This window comes from Peromyscus californicus, unplaced genomic scaffold (genome assembly GCF_007827085.1).
Source record: "Peromyscus californicus insignis strain IS unplaced genomic scaffold, ASM782708v3 Scaffold_22__1_contigs__length_63687245, whole genome shotgun sequence".
Classification (NCBI taxonomy): Eukaryota; Metazoa; Chordata; class Mammalia; order Rodentia; family Cricetidae; genus Peromyscus; species Peromyscus californicus.
In genome coordinates this window covers 56,186,424-56,198,816 of record NW_026294525.1, presented here as the reverse complement: position 1 = coordinate 56,198,816, position 12,393 = coordinate 56,186,424, and positions in this window count along the sequence as shown.

Here is a 12,393-nt window from a genome sequence, read left to right as displayed (position 1 = left end):
AGAGAATGCACCTATACTTGGAGCAAAATTCCACAGTAAAGAGGATTTGAGAAACACACAGAGAGACCCTGACAAAAAAGCACATACTCAGACTAAGAGGCAAACCACAAAGAGGAGGGCCAGAGAGAGGGAGAGAGAGGGTGGAGACAGACTGGGGAGGCCACGGTTTGAAAGAGAGAGACAGATCCCTAAGTGGTTGTTTTCCAAAAGCTACAAGAATGGCAGCTATCAGGGTTCTAGAGACTGTGAAGGTCAGAGGAGCTACTGGGTCCGGGTGTGGAGATCATGAGTGGAATGCTTGCTGTAGGTGCACTTGCATTTCATCGAAGATCTAGGGAAGTAGAAACAGGTGCATGCCTGTGGTTTGGAGTCTGGACGGGTGTACCTAAGGATTTCCAGGACACTGCCTCATGAAGAGTTAAAAAATGGTGGAGGGACAGGGGCAAGAGGAAGAAAGAGAAAAGGGGAAGGAACATGAAACACAAATATGGGTTGTTCATTTTCTGTGCACAGGATGGACTGTGTGAGGGAATGGTCTGTTATCAGGTCTTCAGAGTTGAGTCATGAAGAGTCAAGATATTTCGGGAAGTTACATTTTGCTGTGGAGCAGAGCTTCTGGAAAGGTGTGTTGTAGAAGCTGTGGCATACTGGTGACTGTTTAACAGACTCCCCTCTACTGAGTTGCATGCAGGCCTCAGAAGGCCTTTGTGTGCTTGGGTGCTGCCCGCTCCTCCTGCCAGGCTCCTGGCCGTGGCCTCCCACTGGGGATACATAGGTGCTTGGTGAACACAGGTCAAGTGATGAAAGGAATGGGGGATGAGGATGAAGCCTTGCTGTGCTATGTTTCAGAGCAGATCCAGCAAGAGGGCCAGGTATTCTCCTTAGTCCAGAGGGAGGTCAATGGTTGGATTAATGTCCTCCCACAGAATGTGGGGATCCAGAGTGTCCTGGGCCTGCTGGTCAGCCTGGAGTTGTGACAGCAGTGGGTCAAGTGTGACCTCGACATCGTCCAGAGTGTAGTTTTTCATTGCGACCAGGTGGGGTTCCGGGTCATCATTGTTGTCCTCCTCGGCATAGGATGGTCCAGAGGCCTGTGCCTCTGCAGACCATGACACTGGGAAGGAGGCTGGTGGGGAGGGCAGACTGAAAGTCTGGATGCCCAGGCCTAGTACAGCAGCCGGTGGTGACAAATGGCTGTCTTGGGCATGATGCTCAAATTCCTTGCTGAAGCACAGTGGTCCTTCAAGCTCTACATTGGGCGCAGGTGAAGGCAGTAAAGGCAGCCTGGGGTACAGTTAAACCAGGGAGTCTTGACCTCAAACTCTGCCCCTGCCACCGCCAGTCTGGCAAGCTCTCCATTTCTGGTACCAGATGGGGATGGTGTCCCCAGGCAAACCAGTCTCTTGGCTGAGCTTCATCCTGGCAGCAAATTTCAGGCATTGGTCCTTCTGAAACGCTTTGAGCAGGTCGTCATTGTTGTCCTCCTCATCATGACATGTTCCAGAAGGCTGTGCCTCTGCAGGTGAGGACACTGGGAAGGAGGCTGTTGGGAAGGCAGTCTCAAAGTCTGGATGCCCAAGCCTAGTGCAGCAGCCGGTGGCAACAGGCTGTCTTAGGCATGATGCTCAATCTCCCTGCTGCAGCATGGTGGTCCTTCAGGCTCTACATTCTCACAGAGAATGCACCTATCCTTGCAGCAAAATTCCATATTAAAGAGGAGTCCAGAAGCACACAGAGAGAGCCCTTCAAACAGGCAAATACTCAGACACAGAGGCAAACCACAAAGAGGAGGGTCAGAGAGTGGGAGAGACTGTGGAGAGAGACTGGGGTGGCCAAGGGTTGAGAGGGAGAGACAGATCCCTAAATGGTTGATTTCCAAAAGCTACAAGAATGGCAGCTGTCAGGGTTCTAGAGACTGTGACTATCAGAGAAGGTACTGGGTCCGTGTGTGGAGAACATGAGTGGAATGCTTGCTGTAGGTGCACACATATTTTATCACAGAACTAGGGAGGCAGAAGCAGGTGCATGCCTGTGGTTTGGGGGCAGGAAGGGTGGACTGAAGGATTTTCAGGACACTGTCTCACGAAAAGTAAAAAACTGGTTGAGGGACAGCGGTAAGAGGAAGAAAGACGAGAAAAGAGGAAGGAACATAAAACACAAATATCGGTTGTTCGTTTTCTGTTCATTAGATGGACCGTATGGGGGATGGTCTGATATCAGGTCTTCAGAGCTGAGTCTTGAAGAGTCAAGAGATTTTGGGAAGTTAGTTTGCTGTGGAGCAGAGCTTGTGGCAGAGTGTGTTTTGGAAGCTGTGACATGGTGGTGACAGTTTAACAGACTTCCCCTCTACTGAGTTGCATGCAGGCCTCAGAAGGACTTTGTGTGCTTGGGTGCTGCCCGGTCCTCTTGCCAGACTCTCTTCCGTGGCTTCCCACTGGGGACACAGGTAGTAGGTTCTTGGTGAATTCAACTTGATTGAAGGTCCAGTGATGATAGGAATGGGGCACTAGGTTCAATGAAGACTTGCTGTGTTTCCCAACAGATCCAGCAGGAGGGTCCGGTATTCTTCTTGGTCCAGAGGGAGCTCAAGAGTTGGATTAATGTCCTCCCAGGGGACGTGGGGATCCAGAGTGTCCTGGGCCTGCTAGTTAGCCTGGAGTTGTGACAGCAGTTGGTCAAGCATGACCTTGACATCGTCCACTGTGTAGGTGTTCCTTGTGACTGGGTGGGGTTCCGGGTCGTCATTGACAGCCTCCGTGTCATGGCATGGTTCAGAGGGCTATGCCTCTCCAGGCGTGGACACTGGGAAGGAGGCTGTTGGGGAGGGCAGACACAAAGTCTGGAAATCCATGCCTAGTACAGCAGATGGTGACAAATGGCTGTCTTGGGCATGTTGCTCAAAGTCCTTGCTGAAGCACAATGGTCCTTCAAGCTCTGCATTGGGCGCAGGTGAAGACAGTAAAGGCAGCCTAGGCTACAGTTAAACCAGGGAGTCTTGACCTCAAACTCTGCCCCTGCCACTGCCAGGATGGCAAGCTCTCCATTTCTGGTACCAGATGGGGATGGTGTCCCCAGGCAAACCGGTCTCTTGACTGAGCTTCATCCTGGCAGCAAATTTCAGGCATTGGTCCCTCTGAAACAATTGGAGCAGGATCGTCATTGTTGTCCTCCTCATCATGACATGTTTCAGAAGGCTATGCCTCTGCCGGTGAGGACACTGGGTAGGAGGCTGTTGTGGAGGGAACCTCAAAGTCTGGATGCCCAAGTCTAGTGCAGCAGCCAGTGGAAACAGGCTGTCTTAGGCATGCTGCTCAATCTCCCTGCTATAGCACAGTGGTCCTTCAGGCTCTACATTCTCACAGAGAATGCACCTATCCTTGGAGCAAAATTCCATATTAAAGAGGAGTCCAGAGCACACAGAGAGAGCCCTTCAAACAGGCAAATACTCAGACTCAGAGGCAAACCACAAAGAGTAGGGCCAGAGAGAGGGAGAGAGGGTGGAGAGAGACTGGTGTGGTCAAGGGTTGAGAGGGAGAGACAGATCCCTAAGTGGTTGATTTCCAAAAGCTACAAGAATGGCAGCTATCAGGGTTCTAGAGACTGTGAAGATCAGAGGAGCTACTGGGTCCGTGTGTGGAAAACATTAGTGGAATGCTTATTGTAGGTGCACATGCATTTCATCACAGACCTAGGGAGGCAGAAGCAGGTGCATGCCTGTGGTTTGGGGGCGGGACGGGTGTACCTAAAGGATTTCCAGGACACTGCCTCACGAAAAGTAAAATAATGGTGGAGGGACAGGAGCAGGAGGAACAAAGAAGAGAAAAGAGGAAGGAACATGAAACACAAATATCCGTTGTTCTTTTTCTGTGCATAGGATGGACTGTATGAGGGGATGGTCTTTGGTATGGGGTCTTCATACTTGAGTCTTGAAGAGTCAAGAGATTTCGGGAAGTTACAATTTGCAGTGGAGCAGAGCTTCTGGATGAGTGTGTTTTGGAAGCTGTGACATGGTGGTGACTGTTTAACAGACTTCCCCTCTACTGATTTGCATGCAGGCATCAGAAGGCCTTTGTGTGCTTAGGTGCTGCCTGCTCCTCCTGCCAGGCTCTTGGCCGTAGCCTCCCACTTGGGATACATAGGTAGTAGGTTCTTGGTGAACACAGGTCAAGTGATGAAAGGAATGGGGGATGAGGATGAAGCCTTGCTGTGCTGCTAATTTTCAGACCAGATCCAGCAGGAGGGTCAGGTATTCTTATTGGTCAAGAAGGAGCCCATCGGTTGGGATAATGTCTTCCCTTGGGACGTGGTGATCCAGAGTGTCCTGGGCCTGCTGGTCAGCCTGGATTTGTGACAGCAGTTGGTCAAGCGTAATCTCGAAATCATCCACAGTGTAGGTGTCCCATTCGACCCCATTGGGTTCCAGGTCGTTATTTTCATCCTCCTTGTCATGGCATGGTCCAGAGGGTTGTACCTCTCTCCAGGCATGGACACTGGGAAGGAGGCTGGTGGGGAGGGCGGACTCCAAGTCTGGACGCTCACAGCTAATGCAGCAACTGGTGACAAATGGTTGTCTTGGGCTTGCTGCTCAAAGCCTTGCTGCAGCACGGTGGTTCTTCAAGCTCTACATTGGGCACAAGTGAAGGCAGCACAGGCGGCTAAGGCTGCAGTGAAACCAGGGAGTCTTGACCTCAAACTCTGCCCCTGCCACTGTGGCATGCTCTCCATTTCTGGTACCAGATGTGGATGGTGTCCTCAGACAAACTGGTCTCATAGGCAAGATTCATCTGGCAGCATATTTCAGGCATTGGTCCTTCTCAAACGCTTGGAGCAGGATCGTCAACTGTGCCAGGCCTAGTCGAGTGCGAAGCCTGGTGCGTCCCTCCTCGGGGCTGCTTCTTCCACCTCGTGCCCTGGCACCAGGCTCTTTGGGTCGCTGTGGGGACACTAGCCCACTTGGTTCTGCCAACCCCTCATGGCGTCAGTGTACCTCCCTCCTGCATTTTCGGAGGTTCTGAAACCACACGAGGATGCGGGACTCAGGCAGCCCCATTTCCCTGGCCAGCTCCTCCCTGGCCCTGAAGCTTGGGTAAGGGTTCTTGGCAAAAGGTGTCTCAGGGCGTCCTGTTGCCCGGCTTTCCAAACAGTTCTTTGGTGCCGGGATGCCAGGGCCCCAGTGCTGTCCCCTAGATTGCTGCTGCCATCTTCCATTCGGCCAAGGTAGCCTTGCCAGGACTCTTGCTGGTCCACTGACAAGTCTAAGCAGGATGGCTCAGGAGGAAAGCTCCAGCCTGGAGTGAGTGCCTGGGATTGCAGGCCCCCGGGTGGGGCAAGGGGGTGGGGATGAGGAGGGGGGGGCACAGCCTGCTTGCTTGCGAGGAGGTCAGCCGGTATCTGCACAGGTGCAGATCATGCCACCTTTTGAATGGGACCCTGACTGTGACCTCAAACGTCCAGGGAGTTTTGAAAAATCTCTCCATGGAAGAAGACACAGGCAGGGTCCCTCCACTTCTTGCCTGAGCATTCCTGTTTATTGATTTTGCTAAAACACACCCTACAGTAGGTTAACCCCACCCTAAAGCAGATTAACCCCACCCTAAGGCTGCTTTGCCTGAAACCAGTGGGTGGCCTTTCTATGCCCAAGTTGACCCACTCTGCCATGAGAAACAAACCATGCAGAGTCTGCCTGGTTGGAAATTGACATTGATTCAGCACCATCAGCAGCATCAGCAGCATCAGCAGCAGCAGGAGGAGGAGGAGGAGGGACCCAGACCAAGGCTTCAGATAGCCTGGCAGGGAGGCACACACACACATAAACACAAACACACATCCCACCCCAGTACTCCAGGAACAAAATGGGAAACTTTTCCCAGGAACTGGTAGAAGGAGGGGCTCAAGTCAAGACAGAGTGAGCCAGTGAGTGGAGAATTGGCAGGGTTACCCTAAGGCATGCCTGGCAGTCTGTTTCTCCAGCCTGAAGCCTTCGGGGAGGATAGGAGAACCCACTAAAAGCAGTGTGAGCACTTTTGCTTTAAGTGGTGGCATGTGGATAGCACTAGGGACTCGGGAAGTCAAAGAAAATCCTAATACGTAGTAATCACAGTTATCTCCAAGCTAGCTGACCATAGTGAAGGTTTCCTGGATTGGGAGCAGTTTGCTAATCCTATGAGATTGCCTTACAGGCCCTTGTAGCCATGTGGAAGCCATGCTAAATTCCACACGAAGGGATTTAGATGGACTCCGTGGAGAAGGGTCTCTGGTAATGTGTCCACCTTCTCCCTTGAGCTCCAGAGAAACAAGCACCTCCTCAGTCTGTCTGTCGACGGGATTCCCTCTCCTTTCACTGGCTTTCTGAGTCTGGCTGACTTTGGAAGAGTAGGAAAACTCCCAGAGAATTCACCTATCCTTGCAGCAAAATTCCACAGTAAAGAGGAGTGCAGAAGCACACAGAGAGACCCCTGCAAACAGGCACATACTCAGACTAAGTGGCAAACCACAATGAGGAGGGCCAGAGAGAGGGTGAGAGAGTGGAGAGAGACTGGGGTGCACAAGCGTTGAGAGGGAGAGACAGATCTCTAAGTGGCTAATTTCCAAATGCTACAAGAATGGCAGCTATCAGGGTTCTAGAGACTGTGAAGTTCAGAGGAGCTACTGGGTCCATGTGTGGAGAACATGAGTGGAATACTTGCTGTATGTGCACTTGCATTTTTTCACAGACATATGGAGGCAGAAGCAGGTGCATACCTGTGGTCTGGGGATGGGACAAGTGAACCTAAGGATTTCTAGGACACTGCCTCATGAAAAGTAAAAAAAATGGTAGAGGGACAGAGGTAAGGGGAAGAAAGAAAAGAGGAAGGAACATGAAACACAAATATGAGTTGTTCGTTTTCTGTGCATAGGATGGACTGTATGAGGGGATGGTCTGTTATCAGGTCTTCAGAGCTGAGTCTTTAAGAGTTAAGTGATTTCGGGAAGTTACAGTTCGCTGTGGAGCAGCGCTTGTGGCAGAGTGTTGTTTTGGAAAATGACATGGTGGTGACTGTGTAACAGACTCCCCTCTACTGAGTTGCATGCAGGCCTCAGAAGGCCTTTGTGTGCTTGGGTGCTGCCCGCTCCTCCTGCCAGGCTCTCAGCCATAGCCTCCCACTGGGGAACACAGGTAGTAGGGGCTTGGTGAACACAGGTCAAGTGATGAAAGGAATGGGGGATGAGGATGAAGCCTTGCTTTGCTGGTATGTTTCAGAGCAGATCCAGTAGGAGGGTCAGGTATACTTGTTGGTCTAGAGGGAGCTATAGGGTTGGATTAATGTCCTCCCAGGGCACGTGGTGATCCAGAGTGTCCTGAGCCTGCTGGTCATCCTGGAATTGTGACAGCAGTTGATCAAGCATGAGCTCGACATCGTCCACAGTGTAGTTGTTTGTTGCGACCAGGTGGGGTTCCGGGTCCCCGTTGTTGTCCTTGTGACCCAGTAGTTTCTAGGTCATCATTGTCATCCTCTGTGTCATGGCATGGTACAGAGAGCTGTGCCTTGCAGTGGAGGACACTGGGAAGGAGGCTGGTGGGGAGGGCAGACACAAAGTCTGGACGCCCACGGCTAGTACAGCAGCTGGTAACAAAATGCTCTCTTGGGCATGCTGCTCAATGTCCCTGCTGCAGCACAGTGGTCTTTCAGGCTCTACATTGGGTGCAGGTGAAGTCAGCAAAGGCGACTAAGGCTGCAGTGAAACCAGGGAGTCTTGACCTCCAACTCTGCCCCTGCCACCACCAGGGTGGCGCTCTCTCCATTTCTGGTACCAGATGTGGATGGTGTCCCCAGGCAAACCGATCTCTTGGGGGAGATTCATCCGGGCAGCACATTTCAGGCATTGGTCCTTCTGAAACGCTTTGAGCAGGTCATCATTGTTGTCTTCCTCATCATGACATGTTCCAGAAGGCTGTGCCTCTGCAGGTGAGGACACTGGGAAAGAGGCTGTTGGGAAGGCAGTCTCAAAGTCTGGATGCCCAAGCCTATTGCAGCAGCCGGTGGCAACAGGCTGTCTTAGGCATGCTGCTCAATCTCCCTGCTGCAGCATGGTGGTCCTTCAGGCTCTACATTCTCACAGAGAATGCACCTATCCTTGCAGCAAAATTCCATATTAAAGAGGAGTCCAGAAGCACACAGAGAGAGCCCTTCAAACAGGCAAATACTCAGACTCAGAGGCAAACCACAAAGAGGAGGGCCAGAGAGTGGGAGAGACGGTGGAGAGAGACTGTTGTGATCAAGGGTTGAGAGCGAGAGGCAGGTATCTAAGTGGTTGATATACAAAAGCTACAAGAATAGCAGCTGTCAGGGTTCTACAGACTGTGAAGATCAGAGGAGCTACTGGGTCCGTGTGTGGAGAACGTGAGTGGAATGCTTGCTGTAGGTGCACATGCATTTCTTCACAGACCTAGGGAGGCAGAAGCAGGTGCATGCCTGTGGTTTGGGCATGGGACGGGAATACCTAAGGATTTTCAGGACACTGCCTCACGAAAAGTAAAATAATGGTGGAGGGACAGGGGTAAGAGGAAGAAAGACGAGAAAAGAGGAAGGAACATGAAACACACATATCAGTTGTTCATTTTCTGTGCCTAGGGTGGACTGTGTGAGGGGATGGTCTGAGGTATGAGGTCCTCAGAGCTGAGTCTTGATGAGTCAAGAGATTTTGGGAATTTATAGTTTGCAGTGGAGCAGAGCTTCTGGACGAGTGTGTTTTGGAAGCTGTGACATGGTGGTGACTGTGTAACAGACTCCCCTCTACTGAGTAGCATGCAGGCCTCAGAAGGCCTTTTTTGGGCTTGGGCGCTGCCCGGTCTTCCTGCCAGGCTCTTGGCTGGGGCCTCGCACTGGGTAACATAGGTAGTTGGTGCTTGGTGAACACAGGTCAAGTGATGAAAGGAATGGGGGATGAGGATGAAGCCTTGCTGTGCTGCTAATTTTCAGAGCAGATCCAGCAGGAGGGTCAGGTATTCTTCTTGGTCCAGAGGGAGCTCAAGGGTTGAGTTAATGTCTTCCCACGGGACGTGGGGATCCAGAGTGTCCTGGGCCTGCTGTTCGGCCTGGAGTTGTGTCAGCATTTGGTCAAGCATGAGCACGACATCGTCCACAATGTAACTGTTCTTTGTGACCAGATGGGGTTCTGAGTCATCATTGTTGTCCTCCTTGTCATGGCATGGTCCAGAGGGCTGTGCTTCTGCAGGCAAGGACATTGGGAAGGAAACTGTTGGGGAGGGCAGACTCCAAGTCTGGATGCCCAAGCCTAGTGCAGCAGCTGGTGGCAACAGGCTGTCTTAGGCATGCTGCTCAGTCTCCCTGGGGCTGCAAGGTGGTCCTTCAGGCTCTACATTCTCACAGAGAATGCACCTATCCTTGCAGCAAAATTCCACAGTAAAAGAGAGTCCAGAAGCACAGAGAAAGACCCCTGTAAACAGTCATATACTCAGACTCAGAGGCAAACCACAAAGAGGAGGGTCAGAGAGTGGGAGAGACTGTGGAGAGAGACTGGAGTGGCCAAGGGTTGAGAGGGAGAGACGGATCCCTAAGTGGTTGATTTCCAAAAGCTACAAGAATGGCAGCTGTCAGAGTTCTAGAGACTGTGAAGATCAGAGAAGGTACTGGGTCCGTGTGTGGAGAACATGAGTGGAATGCTTGCTGTAGGTGCACACGTATTTCATCACAGAACTAGGGAGGCAGAAGCAGGTGCATGCCTGTGGTTTGGGGGCAGGAAGGGTGGACTGAAGGATTTTCAGGACACTGCCTCACAAAAGGTAAAAAACTGGTGGAGGGACAGCAGTAAAAGGAAGAAAGACGAGAAAAGAGGAAGGAACATGAAACACAAATATCCGTTGTTCGTTTTCTGTTCATTAGATGGACTCTATGTGGGATGGTCTGTGATATCAGGTCGTCAGAGCTGAGTCTTGAAGAGTCAAGAGATTTCGGGAAGTTACAGTTTGCAATGGAGCAGAGCTTCTGGAAGAGTGTGTTTTGGAAGCTGTGACATGATGGTGACTGTTTAGCAGACAGACTTCCCCTCTACTGAGTTGCATGCAGGCCTCAGAAGGACTTTGTGTGCTTGGGTGCTGCCCGGTCCTCTTGCCAGGCTCTCGGCCGTGGCTTCCCACTGGGGACACAGGTAGTAGGTTCTTGGTGAAGTCAACTTGAATGAAGGTCCAGTGATGATAGGAATGGGGCACTAGGTTCAATGAAGCCTTGCTGTGTTTCTGAACAGATCCAGCAGGAGGGTCCGGTATTCTTCTTGATCCAGAGGGAGTTCAAGGGCTGAATTAATGTCCTCCACCAGAATGTGGGGATCCAGAGTGTTCTGGTCCTGCTGGTCATCCTGGAGTTGTGTCAGCATTTGATCTAGCATGAGCTCAACATTGTGCACAGTGTAGGTGTTCCTTGCAACCGGCTGGGGTTCCGGGTCGTCATTGTCAGCCTCTGTGTCATGGCATGGTCCATAGGGCTGAGTTTCTGCAGACGAGGACACTGGGAAAGATGCTGGTGGGGAGGGCAGACTCAAAGTCTGGACACCCATGCCTAGTGTAGCAGCTGGTGACAAAAGGCTGTCTTGGGCATGCTACTCAATATCCCTACTGCATCATGGTGGTCTTTCAGGCTCTACATTGGGCGCAGGTGAAGGCAGCAAAGGCGGCTAAGGCAGCAATGAAACCAGGGAGTCTTGACCTCGAACTCTGAACCTGCCACCGCCAGTGTGGCGCGCGCTCCATTTCTGGTACCAGATGGGGATGGTGTCCCCAGGCAAACCGGTCTCTTGGGCGAGCTTCACCCTGGCAGCATATTTCGCGCTTGGGTCCTATTCAAATGCTTGGAGCAGGATTGTCAACTGTGCCAGGCTGAGTCGAGTGCAACGCCTGGTGCGTCCCTCCTCGGGGCTGCTTCTTCCACCTCGTGCCCGGGCACCAGGCCCTTTGGGTCGCTGCTCAGCGGAGCTAGCACGCTTGGTGCTGCTGACCCTTCGGGGCCTTGGCGCACCTCCCTCCTGCGATTTCTGCAGTTCGGAAACCACAAACGGATGCGGGACTCAGACAGCCCCATTTTCCTGGCCAGATCCTGCCTGGCCCTGAAACTTGGGGAAGGGTTCTTCTCGAAAAGGTATCTCAGGGCGTCCTGCTGCCTGGCTTTCCAAACAATCCTTAGGCGCTGCAATGCCAGGCCCTCAGTACTGTCCCCCAGATTGCTGCTGCCATCTTCCATTCGGCCAATGTAGCTTTGCCAGGACTCCTGCCAGTCCACTGGCTTGTCTATGCAGGATAGCTCAGGAGGAAAGCTCCAGCCTGGAGTGAGGACCTCCAGGCGTGGTCCCTGGGACTTCCAGACTTGCTTCCAGCCCAGCCCACTAACCTGATCCCTGGCAACTGGCACAGCCTGGGAATGTAGGTCCCCGGGTGGGGCAAGGAGGGGGGCCGCAGCCTGCTTGCTTGACACAAGGTCAGCTGGGATTTGCACAGGTGCAGAGCACGCCACCTTCGTGAATGGGACCTTGATGGGGACCTCAAATTTCCAGGGATGTTTGAGAGACTGCATGGAAGAAGACACAGGCAGGACCCCTCCACTTCTTGCCTGAGCATTCTTCCCTATTGATTTTGCTAAAACACACCCTAAAGTATGTTAACCCCACCCTAAAGAGATTAACCCCACCTTAAGGCCGCTTTGCCTGAAACCAGTGGGTGGCCTTTCTCTGCCCAAGTTGCCCCACTATGCCATGAGAAACAAACCATGTGGAGTCTGCCTGGTTGGAAATTTTCATTGATGCAGGGAGGAGGAGGAGGCCGAGTAGGAGGAGAAGGATGAGGAGGACGATGACGACGAGGACCAGGAGGAGTAGAAGGGAGACAGACCAAGGCTTCTTATAGCCTAGCAGGGAGGTGCGCTCACGCGCGCACACGCACACACACACACACACACACACACACACACACACATACACAGAAACACACATCCCACCACAGTACTCCAGGAAGAAAATGGGAAACCTTTGCCAGGCACTGGTAGAAGGAGGGGCTCAAGTCAAGACAGGTGGAGCAGGTGAACGGAGAATCCACAGGGTGACCCTAAGGCATGCCTGGCAGTCTGGGTTTCTCCAGCCTGGAGCCTTCAGGGAAGATAGGAGAATCCATTGAAAGCAGCGTGAGCTCTTTTGCTTTAGGTGGTGGCACGTGGATAGCACGAGGGCCTTGGGAAGCAAAGAAAATCCCAAGACATAATAATCAGTTATCTCTAAGCTAGCTGTTCATAGTGAAGGTGTCTAGGTTCCAGACCAGGGTGGTAATCCTATGAGATTGCCTTACAGGCCCTCATAGCCATGTGGAAGTCATGTTAATTTCCACACATAGGAATTTAGATAGACTCCATG